The sequence below is a fragment of the Phacochoerus africanus genome, chromosome 14 (genome assembly GCF_016906955.1).
Source record: "Phacochoerus africanus isolate WHEZ1 chromosome 14, ROS_Pafr_v1, whole genome shotgun sequence".
Taxonomy (NCBI): domain Eukaryota; kingdom Metazoa; phylum Chordata; class Mammalia; order Artiodactyla; family Suidae; genus Phacochoerus; species Phacochoerus africanus.
The window spans coordinates 58999584-59023225 of NC_062557.1; the positions used below are offsets into that span (position 1 = coordinate 58999584).

Below are 23642 nucleotides of genomic sequence, written 5' to 3' on the forward strand. Positions count from 1 at the left end.
ATGTGTCCTATGATCCAGCAGGTCCACTTTGCACGTTCTGCAAAGACTTGAAAGCAAGAGAGAGGCACTGGTACCCCTGCTCGTAGCAGCAGCATCCACAACAGCCGAAAGCAGCACGGAGGCATCGCTGGTGGACAAAAGGACAAAGCCTGGTCCATCCATCCAGTGGACCACGATTACATCCTAAAAAGAAAGTGAATTCTGATACAGTCAACAGCACGGACGGATGAATCGTGAGGACATTACGCCGCCGTCTTTGAGGCGGAGCAGTCAAATGCCTGGGAACGGAAGGTAAGCGGTGGTTTGCAGGGGCTGGGGAAGGGGGAAGCGGGAGTGACTGCTGAATCGGAGGGAGACTTTCGGTTTTGTAAGGTGGAAACAGTTCTGTGCCCAGCAGGTGATGTGGGTGGTTGGGCAACAGGGTGAATGTGCTAAACGCCACCGAATGACACACACACACATGGTGAGGACGCTAAGTTTTATATTATGTGTATTTTACTGCACTTTTAAAAAATGTGATCACAGCAAGTACAGCGTGGAAGGGAACCAAGACCGTCGCCTCTCTTTGGGCAGAAGCATCTTGAGTCATAACATCCAGTCACAGGGCGCCTGTGTCTGGGCCATCGGCCGGGAGCAGGAGGGGCCCTCGGAAGGGACGGGTTCAAAGGGTGTGGGCGGGTCTGGAGGAGCCACACAGGAAGGGGCAGGACCTGGCGTGGCTGTTATCATCCCGGCCTGGGCCTGCGGGTCCCGGAGCTGGACCGGGACCGGAAGCGGAGGCCTCGAAGAGAAGCGCAGCCAGCCCACGGGCACTCGGTGGGAGCAGCCGGGAGATGCCCGAGACCTCTCTGTCCCCGTCCCTGCAGGCGCTGCTCCCGGGCTCCCGGGGGGGGGGGGGCGGGGGAGAGGCACTGATGCAGCGGCCACAGGATGCGGCACTGAGGAGAGACAAACGGACACTCAGGACCGCGCCAGCCTGGCCATCCCCGGGCCGCCGCCCCGTCCGGCCGTCAGAGCCAGTCCTTGGTCACCACGGGCCATCGGTCCTGGGCCATCTCGCCCTCCCAGCCCCGCACGCCCCGGGGGCCACTCCCCTCTGCTCCCTCCGAGGTTCCAGCGCTGAGCACAGAGCAGGGGCTCTCCTCAAGCCTCGGCTCATCCAGGGTTCGAGCCCGCCTCTCCCCGAGACATGCGCGGGTCTCCCAACCCACCCCTCGCTGGCCCCGCGCCCACGTCCAGCCTGGGGTCCCACGGCGCCCCCAGCAGGCGCCGGCCAAGCCCCCACCTGCAGGCCTCGAAACGCCTCTAAGCAGCCCCCAGCTCAACCAGTCCCCAACCTGCTCACAGGCTGAGAAGCCCGCAGACACTGAGCGGGGCCTCCCAGCATCGTTACCTTAAACTGCGCTCACGCGGATGCTGCAGCCCCGGCCGCAGAGAAAATAATCGCAGTTTACCTTATGAGGGCTTGAGAAACGCTTCCGAGGACTGTTTAACGCCCAATCTCTAAACCCATCTACCGACCCGTCTCCACTCCTGACCTTCCTGAAGGACGACGTGTTCACTTCATTTTTTTTATTTTTAGGGCAGCTTTTAAAACACGTGCCCTATGTTCCAGTTTCACGGGCACAGCGAAGGCTATTTTACACTTTTATGTGAGACGATTTCAGCCACATCTTAACGGAAACCTCGTCACATGTGAATTTATGCTCAATGCTTCGTTCAGGGGTGGCCAGTGGCAACCACAGATTTGTGGACCCGCTAATTGAAAACATCGGGTCTAAGTAACTCACATGCAGCCTTCTCTGTGTCTCTGCTCCTAACTAGGCCCCTCAGGCAGGGGGACAAGGGGCAAAGCCCTGTGATGTCACTGGCCCAGCGTCCAAGGGAAGAGGCGGCCACGTCTGGCTCATTCTGTGCTACTTCCTCTAGAAACAATGCGTCAGGGCAGGGCACACCCCCGCACCCGGCCAAAGCCCTGTGCCCTCCGCCAACTCACTTCAATGCACTTGCCCTCCAGACTGGGGGGGGGGAGGACAAGGGACAAGTCCCCTCCCCCAGCACTGCTGGGCACCAGTGTTCACAGGGACCCTCTGTGGCAGAGCCCCTGTCACAGGTGGGGAGGTGGCACCTGTCCCCACACCCCGCTCCTGGGCTCACTGTACTGAACCACACGGGCCTCTGGACAAAGAAAAACACAAGCCAGGAAGAAGCTGGCCCTCTCTGCCCACTCAGAGGGCAGCTCCCACGCCGTGCCCCCCACCCTGCAAATGGGGCACCAGGGCAGCCACGAGACTCACCTCCCACAGCCCCTCCCGGGAAGGCAGCTCAACAATTCAAATGCACTGGGAGCTCCCAGTGCTGCCCACCCGATGCTGGGCGGGACAGGCATGAGCGCGTGGGCACCAGCACAGTCCCGCGGGGCAGGACCAGGCTCTGAGTTACGGCCAGGACTCCTCCAAGGCCGTCGTCCATCGCCACGACCTAGCTTCTCCTCCCCGAAACGACGAAAGAAAGACAACGGGCTCACCCGCCGCTCCCGCCGGCCCGAGGGCGGCCTCCCGACACAGCCCACGCTGCGGCCAGTTGCTGACGGGGGTGTGTGTGTGTGTTGCGTATCTGTGTGCATGGGTGTATGTGTGCAGGTCTGTGTGTGGGGGGGGTGTCTGTGTGTATCTGTGTGTGGCTGTGTATGTGTGTGTGTGGGGGGGGGGTGTCTGTGTGTGGGTGTCTGTGTGTATCTGTGTGCATGTGTGTACATGCGTGTGTGCATGTGTGTGTGTGTGTGTGTGGTAGTGGAAAAAACCAGGTTGATAACCAGTGCAAGTTCTGAGCTTGACAAATTGAGAGCTTATACAGGGAGGAAAGCCAGATGGCGGCCTTCTTGCTCCTCCCTCAGAGTCGGCCGTCTCCTCCCCTTCAGAGGCCTGTGTCCCCGACAGGCTCACAAAGGACCCCACGGGGCAGCTGTGAGGTGTCCGCATGGATGACATTATTTTGAAAAGGCAGCCCTGACACACAGGAGCTCAAGAGTTCAGAGAGCAGGTGTCAGCTGGGCCCCACAGCTGTGTGCTGTGGCCCCGGCGTGTGGGGAGGCGGGCTGGGGGGGGGGCCCTGGCAGTCTGTCTGTCGGAGGAACGGAGCATCCCAGGGGACCAGCAAGGGAGGCAGGACCTGCATCAGGACAGACTGGACGGGCTCTTGCCTCAGCAACCTGCATCTGTCCTCTCTGCGCCTGGCTCTCGGCAGGCCTGGGGCCACAGGGCTGGGCTGCAGGACAGTGGGCAGTGAGCCCTGGAGCTCGGGGCCACGGGGCAGCGAGCCTGCCTTCAGGGTTGGCAGTTGTCCTGGCTCCTGGACCCCAGGAAGAAAGGAGCAGACGGACTCCGCGAGGAGCCTCCACAGGCCCAGAGGGCGCAGGGACCCGACTCGCGCCCACGCTGTCACCCTGGCGTCCCCAGAGCGTGACAGACACCCTTTCTGGGTAGCAGGCCAAGTCCAGGCCCTCACAGGGCTGCATTTCCTCTTGTCACCGGATTAAGTTCAATCACTGAATGTACTGATTTCTTTTTTGTGTTCGCATTCCTGAAATATTCTTTTCTAACCCACAGGCTTCAGCTATTTTCCTGTCATGCCCTCTGGCTAACGACAGCACCTGCTGTGCCCGGCAGGGTTAATTTATTCAGCGCCTGGAACACACCCTATCTGCCCCCAGCACTCGAGGTGGCCAGCCAGCCGGTGTTACGTCTTAAATACATACAATAGCTGCGAATAGGAGGAATAATGAACGCACAGGCTGCTCCTGGCACCACCCGCCCCCAGGCTAGGGAGCAGATCCACAGGGAACAGCAGGCTGGCCGCAGCTCTGTGCTCGGTCCCCAGGGTGGCTGCCCCCTAAGGATGGGCTCCTTGTGACACAGACAAGGCAGACTGGTTTTCAGCGAAGAATGACTATCCCCTGTGCCTCAGGGAACACGGCAAGAGCCGTGTCCCCCAGCTGCCCCACCTTCTCTTTGTTCTGGGGTGAAGCCAACTGCACGCTGTGCCCACGCCTGCCAGGCACCCACACTCACAGCCCAGCCTTGTGAATGGGCAGCTGCTCTGTCACCAGCCTCCCTGTGGCCACCCCACTGCCAGGACAAGGGTTACCCATTCCCATCCCACACCTGGAGCCTGACCCCTCCGGTCCTGTCCTTCTGCCCCCCACCAGGAGGGGTCCCCAGCACTCCGACCAGAGTAACACGCTGCTGACCCATCTCCCAGCCCCACCTGCCCGCCCAGAGGCCCCCGGAGCAGAGGACGGCCTCCTTCCTCTCGGGGTCCAGAGCCTTGTAACCTCTGTCGTTACAGACAGACCAAAACCTTCAGAAAACTAGAAAGCTCCCAGAAGGAAATTTCTGTGACTTTGAGCTAGCTGAATATTTCTTAGAATCAATACCAAAAGCATGATCCATAAATTAAAAAAAAAATGGTTAAACTGTTAACTTGGACTTCACCGAAGTTCAAAACTTGTGCTCTTGGAGTTCCCACTGTGGCAGAGCGCGTTAAAGGGTCCAGCGTTGCCACAACTGTGGCTCAGATTCAGTCCCTGACCCAGGAACTTCCATGCGCCTCTGGTGCCACCAAAAAACCCCAAACAAACCAAAACAAACCTCCTACCCTTCTGGAGACATTGTCAAGGAAACGAAAGGACAAGCCATCCACTGGAAGGAAGGCAGCTGCAAAACACAAAACTGATAAAGGACTTGGTTTCTAAATTCAGAAAGAAACTCAACAAAACTCAAAGTGACAAAACGTACAAACCAATAGAACCGGAGGGTCAAAGATTTAAACAGTTCACGGAAGCGGACAGTCAGACGGCAAATAACCGCAGGAGAAGATGCTTCACGTGACTGGTCGTTACAAGCAAATCCAAACGGAAGCCACAAGGGGCTATTACCACACATCTGTTAGAACCACTTGGAATTTTAAACAATAAAAACAAGCGCTGGCGAGGATATGGAGCAACTGGAACTCTAATTCGCTGCTGGTGACAATGCAAATGGTGCAGCTGCTTTGCAAATCAGTGTAGCCATTTCTCACTGTTAAAAACACAAAATTCAGGAGTTCCCATCATGGCACAGTGGAAACAAATCCGACTAGGATCCATGAGGATGAGGGTTCGATCCCTGGCCTTGCTCGGTGGGTGAAGGTTATGGAGTTGCCGTGGCTGTGGTGTAGACTGGCAGCTGTAGCTCCGATTAGACCCCTAGTCTGGGAACCTCCCACAGGTGGGGCCCTTAAAAGACAAAAAAAAAAAAAAAAACAATTCAAGACTTCCCCAATGGCTCAGTGGGTTAAGGATCCAGCATTGTCACTGTGGTGGCTCTGCTTACAGCTGTGGCATGGGTTTGATCCCTGGCCCTGGAACTTCCTTAAGCCACACACAGGCATGGCCAAAAAAAAAAAAAAAATTTAATGGAGTAAATTTGAAAGATTGTATTGGCTTTCTTCGATGATTCATAAATCAAGGGGCATCCCATCCAGCAGAGAGAGAGGGCCTCTGAGTTGCTGTGCAGAAATGAAAGAGTTTTGCAGGCAGAAGGGAGCAGGAACTGGAAGTTGTAGTTGGCAAAAGAGCAGGTTGGCTATGTCAGGCAGGGTCACCTCCCTTTAGGAGAAGCAGGGGTCTGCCCGGCAGATAACTGAGCTAGTACTCAGCAGAAGATTCCAGACTGCCTGGCTTCAGATTCCATTTCTGGGAGACCTCAGAGTCTAATTCAGTCTTGTTTTGGTGGCGTGGGGCTTAGCATAAGTGACTCCATTATAGGCCTCTTGTTTGTAACATTATAAAATTAAACATGCACCTATCGTACAATACAATCCAGTGACCCCACGCCTTCGTCGTTACCCAAGAGAGAAGAAAACCTGTGCCTGACGGGAGCCTGATTCACAGACTGGGTGCTGAGGAAATAAAACTCTTATTTTAGGGCAAGACAGGAAACCTTCAAACACACGCTTTTTCTATGCCCTTTGCCCCCCACCCCACTAGTGTGCATTGCGAATATGCATTTTGTGTTGACCTGACCTCCCCGAGGGCAGAAACGTCCGTTCAGACACAAAAATCAATTTTTCTCCTGGCAACAGGCCTGTGACGCCACAGAAGACAAGATTCCTTTCTCAGTCCTCAAAGAGGGCACGATGCCCTGCTGCTCGCCTTGGACAGGCAGACGTCTTTGCTGGACGTGATGTTCGATGCCGGTATATTCTTTCCCGGGAAGGTAACGACCGGGGCAGAACAGGCTGTTCTGACAACCTGGGGAGATACGGGCTGCACCGCCTGGGAGTTCTTCGCTTAAGACATACTCATAACTTGATGACATCACCAGCGACGCTGCTTGCATTCTGCCCATTTTATAACCTCATTGTTCCTTATGTCCCCAACCGCGAGACTGAGCCCCAGACGAAATGAATGATGAGGCAGCTGGGAACAACGGACCCAATACATGGTTCTTGAGACCAGTGATCGAAAGAGTGTAACTAGGTGTGGGAAGAAGCCACAGGAAGGGAGCGTTTCCTGGACCCTGCCGGGCTAGCAGGACAGGCGGCCCGAGGCTCTGGGCCACTGCGAACAGGGCCCGGTCCCGTTACAGCACCCAGCGTGGCCTGTCACCGAAATCCTCGCCTGACCCAGGCCCTGGGACAAAGGTGTCACTAAAGACCGTCCCAACCTCAGTGGGAATTAAGACAGAAGGAGAGGAGTTCCCGTTGTGGCGCAGTGGTTAACAAATCCGACTAGGAACCATGAGGTTGCGGGTTCGATCCCTGGCCTCGCTCCGTGGGTTAAGGATCCGGCATTGCCGTGAGCTGTGGTGTAAGTTGCAGACACGGTTCGGATCCTGCGCTGCTGTGGCCTTGGAGTAGGTTGGCGGCTACAGCTCTGATTAGACCCCTAGCCTGGGAACCTCCATATGCTGTGGGAGTGGCCCAAGAAAAGGCAAAAAGACAAAAAAAAAAGACATAAGGCGAGACGACTGCAACATGATGAACGTTGCTCAGCGTCCAGCTCTGCACGAACCCGGTCATTGGCCAGTGCAGCCGCCGACCCACAAGGTACCTGGGAAGGAATTCGGGGCAAAGACCAGGATGAGGCACCTGTGCTCTGGGAAAACCAGCAGAAGCAGCCCTCAGACAGTTAAATATTCGCAGGAGAGATTTTTTTTTTTTTATGAACCCGGATTCTTGCATCTTCCCATATTTAGAAAAGTGCTTTAAAAATAAAAAAAGCACCCCGTTTGCCAAAATCACATATGTACCGCATCCCCTTATCTCTCGGGAACAGTGTTCAGAGCCACCTGAGAGGCCAGCTCCCACCTTACAATCCTCACGTTGGAGCGAATAAAATTGCCATTTCTTAGGGTGACTATTATTAATGTTTTCATCGACAGCGCAGAACAGCAAAAACTGGAAACAGCCGACGTGTCTCCAGGTGGGGGTTAAAGTGGTGTGTCCACTCACTGAGTCGCGCAGGAACAAGGAAGGGCTCGGGCAACACGCAAAAAAGCGGCTGAATTTTAAACGCATTGTGCTCAGTGAAAGGAGTCAGACTCGAAAGGCTTCTTCCTCCTCTGGGTTTGCATTTACACCCTGTTCTGGAAAAGCAACCCTCAGGGACAGACCTCTCGGACCAGGCAGGGCTTGTTTCAGCGCCTGAGAGCCTGAGGAGGGGCTGGAGGGCCTTCGCAGGTGGCTCCGGGGGCGGGGCGGCCGCCAGACAGGCCCCTCCCACCAACCTCAGGGAAGGGGCGGGGCCTGCGGGCTCAGCTCCCCGAAAATCCCTCCGGACCCCACCCTCTGTGCCCCTTCCGCACGTGTCTTTATAATAAGGCCCTTTATACCGAGCCCGCAACGTGTAGGAAGATGTTGCTCTGAGCAGCGAATTAATCGAATCCAAGGAGGGGCTCCTGCAACCTCTGAGCTGCGGTGGTGGGTCAGAAGCCCAGGGGTCGGCCTGGACTTGGGCTCCGCGTCTGAAGCGCCGCCCGTCTTGCGGGACGAGGCCTACCCCGTGTCCAGGTGGGCCGCGCGGGAACCCGTGCCGCGTGGCGGTGTGCGGATGTGCTGCTGGGAAACGGGCCGCAGGGGCTGATTGCACAGGAGAGCCAGGGGCTGGGGGTTGTGGACACGCGTGGGCCAAGCTCACGTGGGCTGAAAGGACACCCTCTCGCCTTTTCGGTCGGAGTCCACCTTCCTTCCCGACTCACGTCCTCTCCCCCGCCCCAGGCTGGGCGTCCCAGCCCCCAGGAGCACCGCCGCCCCTCCCTGCTTGCTTGAGCCGCCTTTCCCATCCTCTCCGCCCCCCGCACAAGTCGCCCCTGAGCCCGTGTGACTTCCCCCTGTAGCCTCATCTGACCACCGGCTCCTCACACCCATGAACACCTGGAGGTCTCTGGAGGCGCCTCCACGTCCCGCACCTTCTGTCTGTGTGCCGGGGTCGTGGGCGTCCTCACGGCTTCGCAGCAAATGGTCTGGGGCAAGCCTGACTCACTTTTGCACACACACAGCTTCTTGACCGACGCCTGACACGTGGCAAGAGCTCACAAAGGACCCGTGGCAGGTACACTGGTGTGGTCCGTGCCCAGAGGACCCGCATCGCGGGGGAGTTCAGCCGAGATGGTCTCTTGGCGATAAGCAAAGAGGCCCCGGGAGGTGTCGCAGCACGGCTACTGCACCCCGAGCCGCACTTCCCAACCTGGCCGGGCAGAATGACCCGCAAGACTGATTAAGACCTCGGGGGCCTGGGGTTCACCCCCGGGGCCCCACTTCAGTGGGTCAAGGGTGAGTCCTCCTGCTTCCAACTGTTTAATAAACTCCCAGGGTGGCTCTGAACAGCCAAGCTTGGGACCTGCCCCCCTAAACAGCACCCCCTGCAGACTCATTCTCAGGGGCTGGTAAAAAGGCAGCTCTGAGAGTCTGTCTAGAAGATGCACACACACACACACACACACACACACGTGCGCGGGCACACAGGCTCGCACATACATGTGTATACATATATACACGCATACACACACATACAAATGCACACACACACACATACACACCAGATACACAGATACACACATTCACACACACACGTACACATGTATACACACATATACAGACATACACATACACACACCATACACACGTTCACACACAGACATGCAGATACACACATACACAACATGCACACACACATACGCACACGTGACGGGATCATGAATTCTAACACATCCACACCCGGCAATAAAAAGAAAGAAACCCCTAACACACAGAGCGAAACACGGGAGAACCTGAAAAGGGTCTTCGCCCTGAGTGAAGAAGATCAGACACAAAGTACTACACAGGGCGTGGGCCCACGGATGAGAAATTGTAGAGGAGGCAGAATAAGGAACGACAGGCCACTTTCTATAAAACAATCAGCGAGGCCCTACTGTCGAGCGCAGGGACTCTGCTCAAGGCTCTGGAACGACCGACCCACCCGGGAAAGGACCTGAAGAAGAACGGACGTGTGTGCGTGCACCACTGAATGACGGCTCAGCGCCCGGCCTGACACAACACTGCCGACCAAGCACACGCCAAGACCAAAGAGAATTACACCGAAAACACACACCAAAAAGCAGAGCGACAGGAAGCCGAGGAGGGTCTGCCTGGGTTCAGGGGTGGGGGTGGCGCCGGGCACAGGGACACGAAGGGAGCTTTGGGGTGAAGGAACGGCTCACATCCCGGCTGCAGCGGTGGTTCTGTGCGAGGACGCGTTTATCACAAAAGTCATCAAGTCACACGTTCGAAACGGGGGCATCTGCGGAGGCCCAGAACCCGGGCCCTGATGACAGAACGGCAGCCCGTCGTCTCCCTCCAGCCCACACCCGCCAGCCGCAGGTCCTGCCCTGAGATTCCAAGTCGCTCTGGATCTTCCTCTGCTCTTGATTCTCGGGGCCGCACAGCATCGCTAGTTCCCTGACCAGAGCCAGGGCCACGGCCACCGCTGGCCACCATACTGCCAGCACAGCAGACTTTCCAAACCACAGACCGGCCCACCACACACACACACACACACACACACACACACACACACACACACACACACTCACACACTGCTGCTGGAAAACCGCCTGCCCGCACCCCTTTCAGGTGAAGACACTGGGCAGAGAAAAGTCGGCCCTGAACCGGGACTCGCTGGCTCACCCACGAGGCAGCTGGGGTTGGGGGAGCACCCTGCCGGGAGAGGAGCCCTGCTCACGGGCTCCTGATCTGGGTCAGGGCACTGCCAGCCGGTCCAAGGAAAACAGGGGTGTTGGGCAGTGCTGTCGGAGTTCATCCGCAGGAGAGGCACCACCAGCACTGAGTCAGGGAGGGAAGGCTGAGCCGCCGCCCTGGCGACGGGTGACAGGGGCAGGGGGAGCCCAGTGGCAGGAGGGGGCAGGGAAAGGTGTGCTGGGCGGAGGCGGGAGCCCAGACCCCAAGCCTGGGGACCTCCAGCTGCAGCACTGAGGCACGAGAAGGACCCGGCATGGGAGCAGCCGCTCCTCCCTGGGGACCACCAGGGGACGCCCAGGGCTCCGCAGCCCAGAGCCATGAGCCCCCGCTGCAGGAGGCGCCCAGCCCGCAGGGGGCGCGCCAGGGCCCTGGGAATGCTTCCGTTCAGACCTCATAGGTGACACCGAGAGAGGCCCCAGGGGCAGTGGGTACCAGGGCGGGCTCAAGCCCCCAGGCTAGGGAAAGACTTTTATCTACAGCCCAACCCTCCCCAGCTACTCTGAGGCTCCCCCAGGGGACCACCAGCCAGGCTGCCCCAGCCCTTCCCGTGATGAGGCGGCGGCACTGCAGCCCCAGGGGTGGCTCGGGCTGCTCTGGGGACCCTCCGTCTCCATGACGGTCCCAGGTTTGTGGCTCACCTCCCTCTGTGACTGTACAACATAAGCAAATGCTCTCCATCTCCCCTCCTTTCTCTCGTCTCTTTCTTGGGGCATCTCCCCTGAATTCACTGACAGTTGAGTCATTTCTCCTGCTGAAAAACTAAACCTAATACCTTTCCTTCCAAAGTGATACCAGAAAACTGACTAGCATTATTTTTTTTAGCCATCCCTGTGGCATGCAGAGGTTCCAGGGCCAGGGATCAAACCTGAGCCACAGCAGCAAAAGTGCCAGACCCTTTCCCCACTGAGCCACCAGGGAACTCCAAATATTTTTTAGGCCAGTTTAAATCTATTTTCCACGTTATGCACCGAAGTAAAAACTAAAAGGAAATAAATCCTGTAAGAGAAGATACCTTGGATCTCTAAAGTAAGAAGACACAGTCAAAAATGGAAAGAGCTGACTGCGTAAAGTGTTAAATGGCTGTATGGCCTTTGTTTTTGCTGTTGTTGTTCTGTTTTGTTTTTGCTTTTTAGGGCCGCACCCGCAGCATATGGAAGTTCTCGGTCTAGGGGTCAAATCAGAGCTGTAGCTGCCGGCCTACACCACAGCCACTGCCACACCACATCTGAGCCACGTCTGTGACCTACACCACAGCTCATGGCAATGCCGGATCCTTAACCCGCTGAGCGAGGCTGGGGATTGAACCTGAGTCCTCATGGATACTAGCTGGGTTCATTACTGCTGAGCCACAATGGGAACTCCGGCTGCATGTTTTTTGTTTGTTTTGTCTTTTTGTCTTTTCTAGGGCCACACCCGCGGCATATGGAGGTTCCCAGGCTAGGGGTCTAATCGGAGCTGTAGCCACCTTCTTATACCACAGCCACAGCAACTCGGGATCCGAGCCGCGTCTGCAACCTACACCACAGCTCACGGCAACGCCAGATCCTTAACCCACTGAGCAAGGCCAGGGATCGAACCTGCAACCTCATGGTTCCTAGTTGGATTCATTAACCACTGAGCCACGATGGCAACTCCCTTTTTGGTTTTTGGGGTTTTTTTTGTTTTGTTTTTTTTGTTTTTTGGCTGTATGTTTTGTAAAAAAACTTCTTAAAAAAGTAAATCATAGTCTGAGGAAAATAATTGATGAAACCATTATCTCTTAAAAACGTGTGAATTATCAAGAAAATTAAAAAGGCGTTAAGATTCTGATAAGTGAGCAAAGGAAGAGAAGGCACAACTTGTAAACAAATGTATGAAAAACTGTTCATTCTGACTCTATTAAAAGAAATGCAAAATTACAAACAAGTGATTCTGTTTTGCCTTTTCCCACCCTCTTTTTTCCCCATGGTACTGTCACTGAAATGGATAAAATTAAACTGGCATCTCACACACAGTGTTGGTACAGAAGCAATCTCGCAACATATACAAAGCACTGTTAAATTTCTTTCATGCCCCTTGACCTAGTAATCCCACTTCTGAGAATCTGTTCTACAGATAATCCCAAAATAAGAGGGAAATTATACGGACAAGGGAGTTACTGAAGTGTCCTTTGTAGCAGCAAACAAACACACACACACACAAGCAACCCCATTTTTAAGAACAGGTAACAGTTAAGTAACCAAAGGACAATCACTCAGTAGAACAATTATTCACCATTGAAAATAATTGCAGGGAGTTCCTGTCGTGGCGCAGCGGAAATGAATCTGACTAGGAACCATGAGGTTGCAGGTTCGATCCCTGGCCTCGATCAGTGGATTCAGGATCCGGCGTTGCTGTGAGCTGTGGTGTAGGTTGCAGATATGGCTCGGATCCTGCGTTGCTGTGGCTGTGGCTGTGGTGTAGGCCGGCAGCTGCAGCTCCAATTCCACCCCTAGCCTGGGAACCTCCATATGCCTCGGGTGCACCCCCCCCTCAAAAAAAATTGGGAAACTAGATAACAAGGACCTACTGTACAGCACAGGGAACTATAGTCAATGTCCTGTGATAAATCAGAATGGAAAAGAATATGACAAAGATTGTGTAAATGCATACAACTGAATCACTTTGCTGTGCGGCAGAAATTCACACAACATTGTAAATCAACTATGCTTCAATAAAATAAACTTTAAAAATACTAATTGTGGAACTAATAACATAAAAAGTATGCTGTAAAATTTGATCGTACAGGTAGGAGAGAAACAGAGAAACTTTTAAGTTGTTTTAGTGCCTGAGGTTGAGTCACTCTTTCCTATGATTCTAAACTTACTCCGCATTTAGAAGGACCGGGGTCCAGTCTGGCAGACCTCGGCCGACCTCCGCCGGGTTAAAGGACCTGCCTGGGCCTCGGTCTCCCCACCTCTGAAGCCCGAAGACCCCGCACGTGGGCTTCTTGCAGGGCAGCTGTGAGCATCAAAGGCCAGGATGGAGGGTGGAGGGATCCTGCCGCCTTGCCTTTAGCAAGTAGGCACGTGAAAATGTTATTTTTATCCTTTTAAAAAATATTAACGTGTTTGAAAAATGAAATTCAAACAGGGGGAAAGATACTTCCCACGTAGAGGGTTTCCCCAAATGAAAGGGCGGCAGAGCTGCACTACTTGCACCTCCTGGGCCTCTGTGGGTGTCTCCTGGTGACACAACGCTGTGATCTGCGTGTCAACTCACTTGGCAAAGGAGAGATTAGGGGAAGTGAAACAGCCCCTCAAGTCGCGACCCACAGAAACAGGCGCAGGCGGGGCTGAGCTTCAGGAACAGATTCTTGGTCAAAGGAGTTCCTGTGTGTCTCCAGCTCCGCATCCCCATGCGGGGGAGGCAGCGGGGAGCAGGACGAGGGGGCACGCGTTTCTCCAGTCAAGTTAAAGGATGGGCTTCCCACATGCATTCCTGAGCTAAACGTTTCATTTATGTATCTAGGCCCCACCCACATCATAGGGACGTTCCTGAGCCAGGGATGGAACCTGCAGCACAGCAGTAACCTGAGCCACAGCAGTGACAATGCTGGGTCCTTGACCCACTGGGCCACAAGGGAACTCCTAAACGTTTTATTCTAATAAGACACTGGACTCAGTGGAGAAAAGGGATGCAAACCCCCAAACTTCATTTCTTGCTGGCGGCGGTGGAGACCAAGCAGCTTGAGCCCTTGGCCGGCGCGGGGGTGAGGGGGGTGGGGTGAAATACCTTCTAAACAGAAACCAGCTAACAAGCAACTTCCTAGAAGAGCCTCTATCTCTGTCCTATCTTTGAAACTCCGCCCGGAGGCCTCCCCAGCACAAGGTGCGGCCCAGACACCGAGCACGGGGACCTTCGGGGGGGGGGCCTGCGAGGGGGGAGGGCGCGCTCGGGGGAGCGGGTCTTGGGGGGCGCCCCAGAGCTCTGGCACGAGGACCGGCTCAGCGGGCGCCCCCAACGCGGGGTTTCTGCCCCCCCTCCCAGGGAAGAAGGCGCAGCCCCCGCCCCCGGGCCGGGCCGTGAACCCCGGGCCTCCACGCGGCCCGCCCCTCGCGCCCACCCGCGGGGGACTTTTTTCCTAAGCCCTTGGGGCTTTAACCTGAACTTGGCGTCCAGCAGCCCTACTTGGCAAGACGGAAGAAGGGACAGGCAGCGAGAAAAGACCATCTTCTCAAGCCGTCGAGGCGTCCGAGGTTCGTCGTCAGCGCCCTCAGCCCGGGTCCCTGCCCCCGACCCGCGCGCCCAGCTCGTCCGGCCCGCGAGCAGCAGCGCGACGCGGGAGCGCGGCGGGCGCAGCCGGGGTTGCGGGGAGGGCGGCGGAACCTCTTGCCGGGCTTCTCCATCCCCTTCTCAGACAGGCGCCGACCAGGTACTTACGGCAAAACCTTCCGCGTCTCCGGCTTCTCGAGGGCGGCCGACCTCAAACTGCAAGCCCGCCGCGCTATTCTGGGGTTTGGAGGAAAACCGCACCCCGGGCGCGCCGGGCACTGAGCATTTGAGCAACGCTCCGCTCAGGAAGCAGGCGGGCTCTGCTCTCCAGGGCTCCTGCCGGCCTCCCCCGCCCCCCAACCAAGTGCAAACTCTTTCCATCCTACTAGATCGGACTTCCTTCAAACCGCGCTGAGACATCAGGATTTAAAGGTGCAGGCTGGCTCGTTTCTTGCTGATTGCTCCAGGGGATATCAAACTGACACACACACACACACACACACACACACACACACACGCACACATCCAGTCTGGTCTTGGGAGGTGGGTCTGCCCTGAAGCCTCAGGGGCTCTCCCTTGCCACTGGTAGAACGTTCTAGGTGGCAGAATGTTCTAGGTGGGGTGGGGGAGTCAGAGGACAAGCAGGTGGTTATGAGCAGACTCCAGGGATCTCGGGAGGTATGGTCTCCAAGGCGCTAGTAATTTGCTGCAATTTCTTTTCATTCTAGAAAAGTATTTTCAAACCTCATTTTGAACGCAGAGACTCTGACATCAGAAGCGCATTCTCACAGCAGGTGGCCCGGAGGCCCTAGTGAGGAGGTCTCTTGCCACAGCGGCAAATGTAAACAAGCCACCTGTGCTACCCGTGCTGCAGACACTCACCGAGGACCCACGTCATCAGGGACCTTTGCCACGGCCCCAAGCTGGATGTCAGCTGCTGGTGACTATACAGCCACAGCCGTGTGAGAAGCAGCCTGGTAGGCCGACAGGGCAGGGAGCCCTGACTTGGCAGCTGCTGTGGGTTTGCAGAGTTTCAGTGGGGCTGAGTCCCTGCGTCCAGGGCAGCCTCGTGCTCACCCCCAGACTCTGCCATTCTCGTCACAGACCCGCACAAAGGAGCTCTGGTCACACAGCTTAGAGCTGCCCTCTGCGAGGGGTTGGTTATAATATGGCCACACAGCTTAGAGCTGCCCTCTGCGAGGGGTTGGTTATAATATGGCCCTGGGCCGCCCCGGCAAGCGCTGCCGCCTTTGGTGGCCCTGCCTCTTTGTCTTCAAGAAAGCCAGAGGCACAGTGCTTGGGACCCGCTCTCACTGAGGGAGCCCCACCCCGACGCTCCCCCACCACTCGGCCCAGGGCTCAGACGCAGCAGGTGCCTCCGGGGCTCTGTAAGTGGCGGAACTCCATTTCAGCCAGCGAGCAAACGTGCCAAGTAGCAAGGCTGGGGGTGAACTCGGGCTGGCTTTAAGCCAGCCAGACCCAGAGCTTCCAATGCCAGCAGGAACCTGTGTCGCCTCACCTCCCGGCTCTGCCTTCCGCGTGCTCGTCACTCAGACACAGGTGCTCAGGGGACCGGAGAGCCTTCCAGCACTATTCCAAGATCCGAGGTCTGGCATTCAACAGCTCAGAAAAAGATGCCTCAGAAAAGAACCCCAGAGTGACCCGCTGTCCACCTGGGGGGGTGGGCAGGGACCTGGCTGATGGGCAGCCCCACTAGTTCTGAGAACAGCAGTTCCCAAAGGTGGAGCGGGGGGAGGTGGACGGACACACAGCCTGGGCTACCCCCCTGCCGCGGGATGTTACTTAGCTCTGAAGAGAAAGCGGGCACAGGGGGCCACGCTCAGTACGTGTGTATACGGATATAACTGAATCACTTCGCTGTGCAGCGGAAGTTAACACCACATGGTAAATCAACTCTACGTCGACAAAAGATAATAGATTAATTAAAATGCTGGACAGACAGAAAAGTACCAGCCGGTCAGCCCCTGTGCCTCGGATGATTAAGCCTTTCATGTGATCGTGTCTTACTTCCCCAGTTAGATGGCAAAGGTATTAATAGAAGGGTAACACAAATGTTCACGGTGACTATCTCTGGAATAATCATTTATTTTTTAAATTCACATTGTATCTTTTTTTTGTTTTGTCTTTTTAGGGCCACACCCATGGCATATGGAGGTTCCCAGGCTAGGGGTCTAATTGGAGCTATGGCTGCCCGCCTACACCACAGCCACAGCCGCACCAGATCCAAGCCGTTTCTGTGACCCACACCACGGCTCACGGCCACGCCAGATCCTTAACCCACTGATCGAGGCCAGGGATCAAACCCGCCACCTCATGGTTCCTAGTCGGATTTGTTTCCGCTGTGCCATGACGAGAACTCCCCACATTGTATCTTTTAAATTTTCTATAACAGGTAGGTATTAAATTATGCAACAAAATAATTAAAGTATTGCATGCTAAACAAATATATATAAAAAATATCTGTGAATAAGCCTGGTAAGAAAATCGTGGTTGTCTCAAAAAAACTGCAGTATTTTACTAAATGACAAAAAGGATTGGTTGGAAAAATTATACCATGATTTTCCAATTAGATATTCATCATCCACAAAATAATTTTTATAAATGTGTTGCAATTCCAATAAAAATTCTAATAGGATTAGACGTGTGGAGACAATGCTTCATAAAATTATGCTAAAGTCCATCTGGTAAAACTGTTCATTTGCCTCGATAGAAGAAAATGCTTGAAAAAAAAACAACGAAAGGGGATGTACTCCACCCGACATGAAAGCAGACCAGGAGAGGAAAAAAATGCCAACGGTGCAGGAGTAGAAAGAGCAGCGAGGACCCTAAAAGCCCAAACACAAGCACGCGGACGACAGTGAGGACGGCGTGACCAACGCGAGGACAAAGAATGGACTGCTTCTGAGGACGGCGTTGGGAAACCTGTCTGGTCACAACGCAGAAAAAGAGAGGAGAGAGAGAGCGCGTGCGATTCCTACCTGGCCTATGTACCCGAGTGCATTTTGATGGAATAAAGATTTAAGTGGAGAAAAAAGGTGCTTGATGAGAACCAGAAGAAAACAGAGAAGAACAGATACCTTAACAAGATAAGAAAGGCCTCGGAGCCCACATGCAAAGGCAGAACACACAAACAGATTTGACTACTTGAACATCAAAAAAACTCTGCAGGAGTTCCCGTTGTGGCTCAGAGGGAATGAATCTGACTAGGAACCATGAGGATGCAGGTTCAATCCCTGGCCTCGCTCAGTGGGTTAAGAATCTGAAGTTGCAGAGGCTGTGGTGTAGGCCGGCGGCTGCTGCAGCTCCGATTACACCCCTAGCCTGGGAACCTCCATATGTGGTGGGTTCGGCCCTAAAAAAGCACCCCCCCACACACAAAATAAAACCTCACGAAAACTCCAACTGCTCTTGTCACAGAAACTGATGGGTTAATTCTACAGCTCATACAGAAATGCAAGGGACCCAGAATAGTCAAAACACTTCTGAAAAAGGAGAAGCAAGCAGGAGGACTCACACTTCCCAATTTCAAAACTTACTACAAAGCAGCAGCCATCCAGACCACATGACAGTGGCATAAAGACAGACGTACGTAAATAAACAGAACAGAACTGAGAGTCCAAAAATGTACCCACACATTTATGGGCAGTTGATTTTTGACAAGGGTGCCAAGGCCATTCAAGGGGGAAAGAACAGTCTTTTCAACAAAAGGCATTGAGACAAGTGGATACCCACATGCAAGAGGATAGAGTTAGACCCCCACTCACACCACAGACAAAAATTATCTCATAATTGAGAGCTCAAAGTAGAAAACTCTCAGAAGAAAACATAGATACAAAACTTCAAGACCTGGGATTAAACATTGTTTTCTCAGCTGTTACACCAAAGACACAAGAAACCAAAGAAAAACTAGATAAATTGGACTTCCCAAAAAATAAAAACATTTGTGCTTCAAAGGACATCATCAAGAAACTGAAAAGATAACCCATATGATGGGAGAAGATATTTGCAAACCATATATGCGACAAGGGTCTCTTACCCAAATATAAAAGACAAATAACCCAATTACAAAAAGGGGCGAAAGATCCAAACAGACATTTCTTCAAAGAGAATGCAAAATACACAAAAGGCTGATGAGCACATGAAAGATATTCACCATGAGGCATCAGGGAAATGCAAATCAAAGAAGCTGCAGTGAGATACTGCTTCACATCTGCTAGGATGGACAGAGCCAAACAGACAGACAATAATAAGTGTTGGCAAGGATATGGAGAAGTTGGAACCTGCATACACTGTTTGTGAGAATGTGAAATGGCACAGCCGCCGTGAAAAACGAATCGACATTTCCTCCAAAGGGAAACACGGAGTTGCCATTATGCCCCAGAAATTCCACTCCTTGGTATATACCCCAAAAAACTGAAAACAGGCTTCCAAACAAAAATCCGTCCATGAATATTCACGGCAGCTCTCTTCACAACAGCCAAAATGTAGGGAAAAAACCCAAATGCTCGTCAAGAGGTACGGCAGACATGATGTGAATATGATTCATTGGATAAAAGGAATGAAGCAGTGGCACAGGCTACAACATAGACGACCCCTGAAAACGTTATGGTGAGTGAATGAAGCCACATCGAAAAGGCCACATACTGCATGATTGCATTCGTATGAAATGTCCAGAACAGGCAAATCCATGAACACAGAAAGCAAGTGAGTGGTTGCCATGGGAAGAAGGGGGGGTAAGAATGGGGAGTGACTGCTCATGGCTCCAGGGTTCCTTGGGCAAATGTTCTGCAACTTTTTTCTGGCCTTCCCACCACAAATAGATGTTTCTTGGCCGGGCATCAATTGACCCAAGCTGCTGCGGTGACAATTCCAGATCCTCAACCCACCTCGCCACCTGAGAACTTCAAAAATGTTCTGGAATTTGATAGTAGTGACTATTACACAACGTCGTCAATATACAAAAAAATTACCGTATCATACACTTTAAAATGGTGAATTCTGTGGTATGCGGTTTATATCAATTTCACAAGTGGTCCTGTAAAAGAGCTGATGATCTGGAGCAATGATGACAATACACGTAGTGGAAAATATGATGGTAGATGGTTATACGGTAGAAGCCGTGGTTACAAGAGGCAGAGAAGAAAAGACGTAGAGGAAAATCTGTACGTTAAAAATGGTTATTCTTGGCACCTTGTTGAAGATGAGCTGACCATGCAGCTGTGGATTTATTTCTAGAATTGCTATTCTGTTCCATTGGTCAGTATGGCCGGTTTCATGCCATGATGTTTTGATTACTATAGCTTTGTAATATATTCTTGAATTAGAACATGTGATGCCTCCAGTTTTGTACTTTCTTCAAACTGATTTGGCTAGTCATGTTTTTTGCAGTTCCACCTGGATATTACAATTGCTTTTTGTATTTCTGTTTTTTAAAAAAAGCCATTGGGATTTTGACAGGGGTTGCATTGACTCTCTAGTGGGGAAAATTAGCTATCCATACGCAAAAGAATGCATTCGGACTCATACCATACACAAAATAAACTCCGAATCGACGAAAGACTTAAATATAAAGACCTGAAACCATAAGACGTCTAGGGAAAAAAAAACATAGGTGAAAAGCTTCATGGCATTGGTCTTGGTAACGATGTCACAGATCTTAAAACAAAAGCACAACAAACAAAAACCAACGTAAACAAGCCAGACAACATTAAACCCGCCCAGCTGCCCAGAAGCAAAGGAAGCAATCAACAAAGTGAAAAGGCAACCTACAGGGTGGGACTTAGTATTTGCAAAGTATATATATGAGAAGGGGTATAACTCCTACAACTCCATAGTAAAAAATAAATAAACAAACAAACAAAAAAACCCCGTATTATCCAATTTAAAGTTAGGCCAAGTGGAGTTCCCGCTGTGGCACAACAGCAGCAATGGTGTCTCTGTGGCACCAGGATGCAGGTTCGATCCCCAACCTGGCATGGTGGGTTAAAGGATCCAGTGTTGCCACAGCTCAGGGGGAGGCTGAAACTATGGGAACTGGTCCCTTCCTTGGGCCCTCCGCACGCCGCAGGTCGGGGCCAGAGGAGAAAAAAGCAAGGACGGGCCAAGCACTCAGACATGTCTCCAGAGAAGACAGACAAATGGCTAACGAGGAGATGCAAAAATGGTTAACATCGCTAATCTCGGGAGAAATGCAAGTAAAATCCACACGTGCTATCACTCGAACCATCCGGACGGCTTTTCCTTAAAAAAACAAAAGACACGTGCTGGTGAGGGTGTGGAGACGGTGGAACCGTGCAAGTCGTTGGTGAGAACCTAAGTGCAGAAGCTTGGAAGACAGCATCAACAGTACCGCTGTCCCTCCGTAGTCTCAGGGCATTGGTTCCAGGACTGGCCCCAGACACCAGAACCCACGGATACGCGAGACCCGCCTCTGCAACCTCTGTATCCACGGGTTCCACGGCCACAGACTCCACCACCCAGGGATGGAGTATCAAGTTTCCATCCGCACTGAGCTGAAGATGTGGAAGCTGTGAATACCAAGGGCCAACTGTCCATTTGTTTTAAAAAATCTGCACATAAGTGGACCCACGCGGTTCAAATCCACGTGCAAGGGTCAACTGCAGAACTGTCACGTGGTCCTGTAACCCCGCTTCTGGTTATTTAACCCCAAGAACTGAAATCAGGATCTCGAACGTAACACCCTATGTTTACCGCAGCACTCGTCACAACATCCCCGATGTGGAGGCCCCCTAACGTCCCCTGACGGATGAGGGAATAGGACGTGGTTTGTCCTCACACGGGAGAGCCTCGGCCTTAGAAAAGAAGGAAAGCTGGCAAACGCGGCACAACCGGATGGCCTCTGAGGGCATCCCGCTCCGCCAAGTAAGCCCGCCCCAAAGGAACAAACACCGCACGACTCCACTTGCGGGGCGGACTGTGAAAGCCACACGGCCCCAGGGCAGAGCGGGGGCAGCCAGGGGCTCAGGGGCTCCCGGCGGGGATGAGGAGCTATCACCCAGCGGGCGTGCAGTTTCAGTCCGGCAGGCGGGTGAAAAGCTCCAGAGCTGCTCCCGGCAAGTGGGCACCCATGGTCCCAAACCGTGCGCGGTACACGTGCTCGCTCGAGAGAGTAGGTCTCAGGTTCGGGGTTCTTATCTCGGTAACATAAATGCTTGAAAAATAAATTCCCAAAAGGGGGATGTTGTCTCTGCGTGCTGGGATGGTTCTGATTTTCTTTGCGTTTTTAAGATGTTTCTACATTAGTTGCAATGAACACGTGCTCCTTCAGTATAACAACAATTAAGCATCCTGATGGCTCTGCCTCTATTCGCACCTTGATGGCTTACAATGCAAGAAGTTCAGTGTAACCCAAGGAAGGCTTTCTTTCTTTTCTTTTCTTTTTTTCTTTTTTTTGGCATGCACAAGTTCCCAGGCCAGAGATCGAACCTGATCCACAACAGCGACAACGCCAGGTCCTTAACTGCTAGGCCGCCAGGGAACTCCAAGGCTTTCTCAACTGTGGGAACAAGTAAACCCTGGACAGTTTCCACTGCAGGGACCGAGAGCCCCTCCACCTAGATTCCCTCGGAACAGGGGGAGTGACAGACCGCACTGCCATGGCCAGGGGTGCGTTGGCACAGAGTCTGCGTGGCCCGAGGGCGGCCCCACTCCCGGGATGGAACCGTGAGTCCAAACCAGCGCGGCAGGAAACCTCGGTGCCAGCAAAGCGCGTAAGCGCCTCCGAGGGAACCTGCCAGCTCTCCACAGAACAGAATTTACTAAACCTCAGCCGAAAATCAAAGCCTGAAAATGTTCTGTTTGGCTCTTGGAAAAGAAATGCATCAGCCCTAAAAATAACTAGGACGAAGCCCAAAGACGACAGCGACGCTGCATGGGATTTAAACCGATGCTTGACGCATTTTGGCAAAGACCGTCAGGACTGTGGGGTCCTCGGATCCGTGCGTCACAGCCGGGAGCTGCCCCCGGGGGTCCGGGACGACACCCGAAGAGGGGCCCCCGCCCCCGGGCAAGGCGCGGCATAACAGCTCCCTGGGTCTCTACATTTCACCTAGCCAGCATCCGCGCCAGTTCTGCTGCGGGAACCCTGGCATAAACAGAAATTGTTTACCCGAGGCCTCAGCGCCCCTAATCAGGCTAACCTGCCACAGACGCTCCCCGACGGAAGCCGACGTGTAGGAGCGCCCTGCTCTTCTCTGCAAACATCGGTAAAGCCTGACTCCAAACACTCATTCCTCCTAAGAGGCCCTTGACTTTCATGTTAACCAAACCATCTCTTTAGGCGACTTTTTAATTTGGTTCTAAAGCCTAACATTTCACTGTAGGAAATTACATGGAGAGGAGTGATTACAGAGGGAGGCTGGGAGAGGGGTGGTTAGTGAGGCTTGGCTTTCTCCGGCCTCTGAGGCAGGGGTCACTTGGCTTCTCCGGCCCCAGGGAGGCGCAAAGGCCAGGCTCCTTCTGTAAGTGCTCTGCTGGGAGAGGTTTGCCAGCTCCAGAGCTACCGTATCTTGCTGTCATTTCATCAAAAGCACTGCCATGGTGCCTGATGAATTCACATGCGCCAAGAACCCTGGAGAGGTCAGTGGCTCCAGGGCTGGACCCTCCCGGCTGTCCTCGTGGCAGGGACCACCCTCTGCCTCGAGAGCCACACACCTGCCACCCGCACCGCACCTCTCTTCCTGGCTGTGTGAGGATGCTGAGTGAGGCTATGCATGTGTTTGAATTTGCTTAATTAGCCAGGAATAGGAAAGCAGAGACTCTTTTGGCTTCAAAACAGATGTTAAACTAATTTTGGGAAAGAACAAGAGCCCCAGAGCAGCAGAGGAATGACTCAGCCCTGGTCCCCGCGAGTCCCGTCATCCTCAGGGGGGCGCCCATGCACCTGACTCCCGCATCAGGACTCTGACCCTGAAAGACCCTCCCTAAGGTCCAGCCGCCCCTCTTTCAGGCGTCCCCCGCCCACCTCCCTCCCAGCCTGGCTTGCTTGGTCACGGGGAGCTGAAGCCCATGCACCCTTCCTGTCTCAGCCTCCCCCCCACCGCAGGTGTCACAGACTCTCTGTCCAGGCTGAACCCCAAGATCACCCCCAC

General features: G+C 53.7%; 1 protein-coding gene and 1 long non-coding RNA gene across 5 annotated transcripts in view; one reads left to right on the top strand and one right to left on the bottom strand.

The window, feature by feature from the left end:
* SPECC1 (sperm antigen with calponin homology and coiled-coil domains 1) overlaps positions 1–23642 on the bottom strand; it is a 236919-nt gene that overhangs the window by 174571 nt on the left and 38706 nt on the right. For 2 of the 4 annotated variants that reach the window (XM_047758552.1, XM_047758551.1), the window contains exon 1: positions 14680–14908. The exons of 1 other annotated variant lie outside the window; for it this stretch is intronic. The gene's annotated coding sequence lies outside the window, so the exon portion shown is untranslated. Of the gene's footprint in view, positions 1–14679; positions 14909–23642 lie in introns of those variants that run through there. One more of the 4 variants, XM_047758556.1, reaches the window with a different exon arrangement.
* Positions 14056–16264, top strand: LOC125114913 (uncharacterized). The gene is made up of 2 exons (XR_007131941.1): positions 14056–14127; positions 14422–16264. It is a non-coding gene; the product is annotated as an uncharacterized LOC125114913 (long non-coding RNA).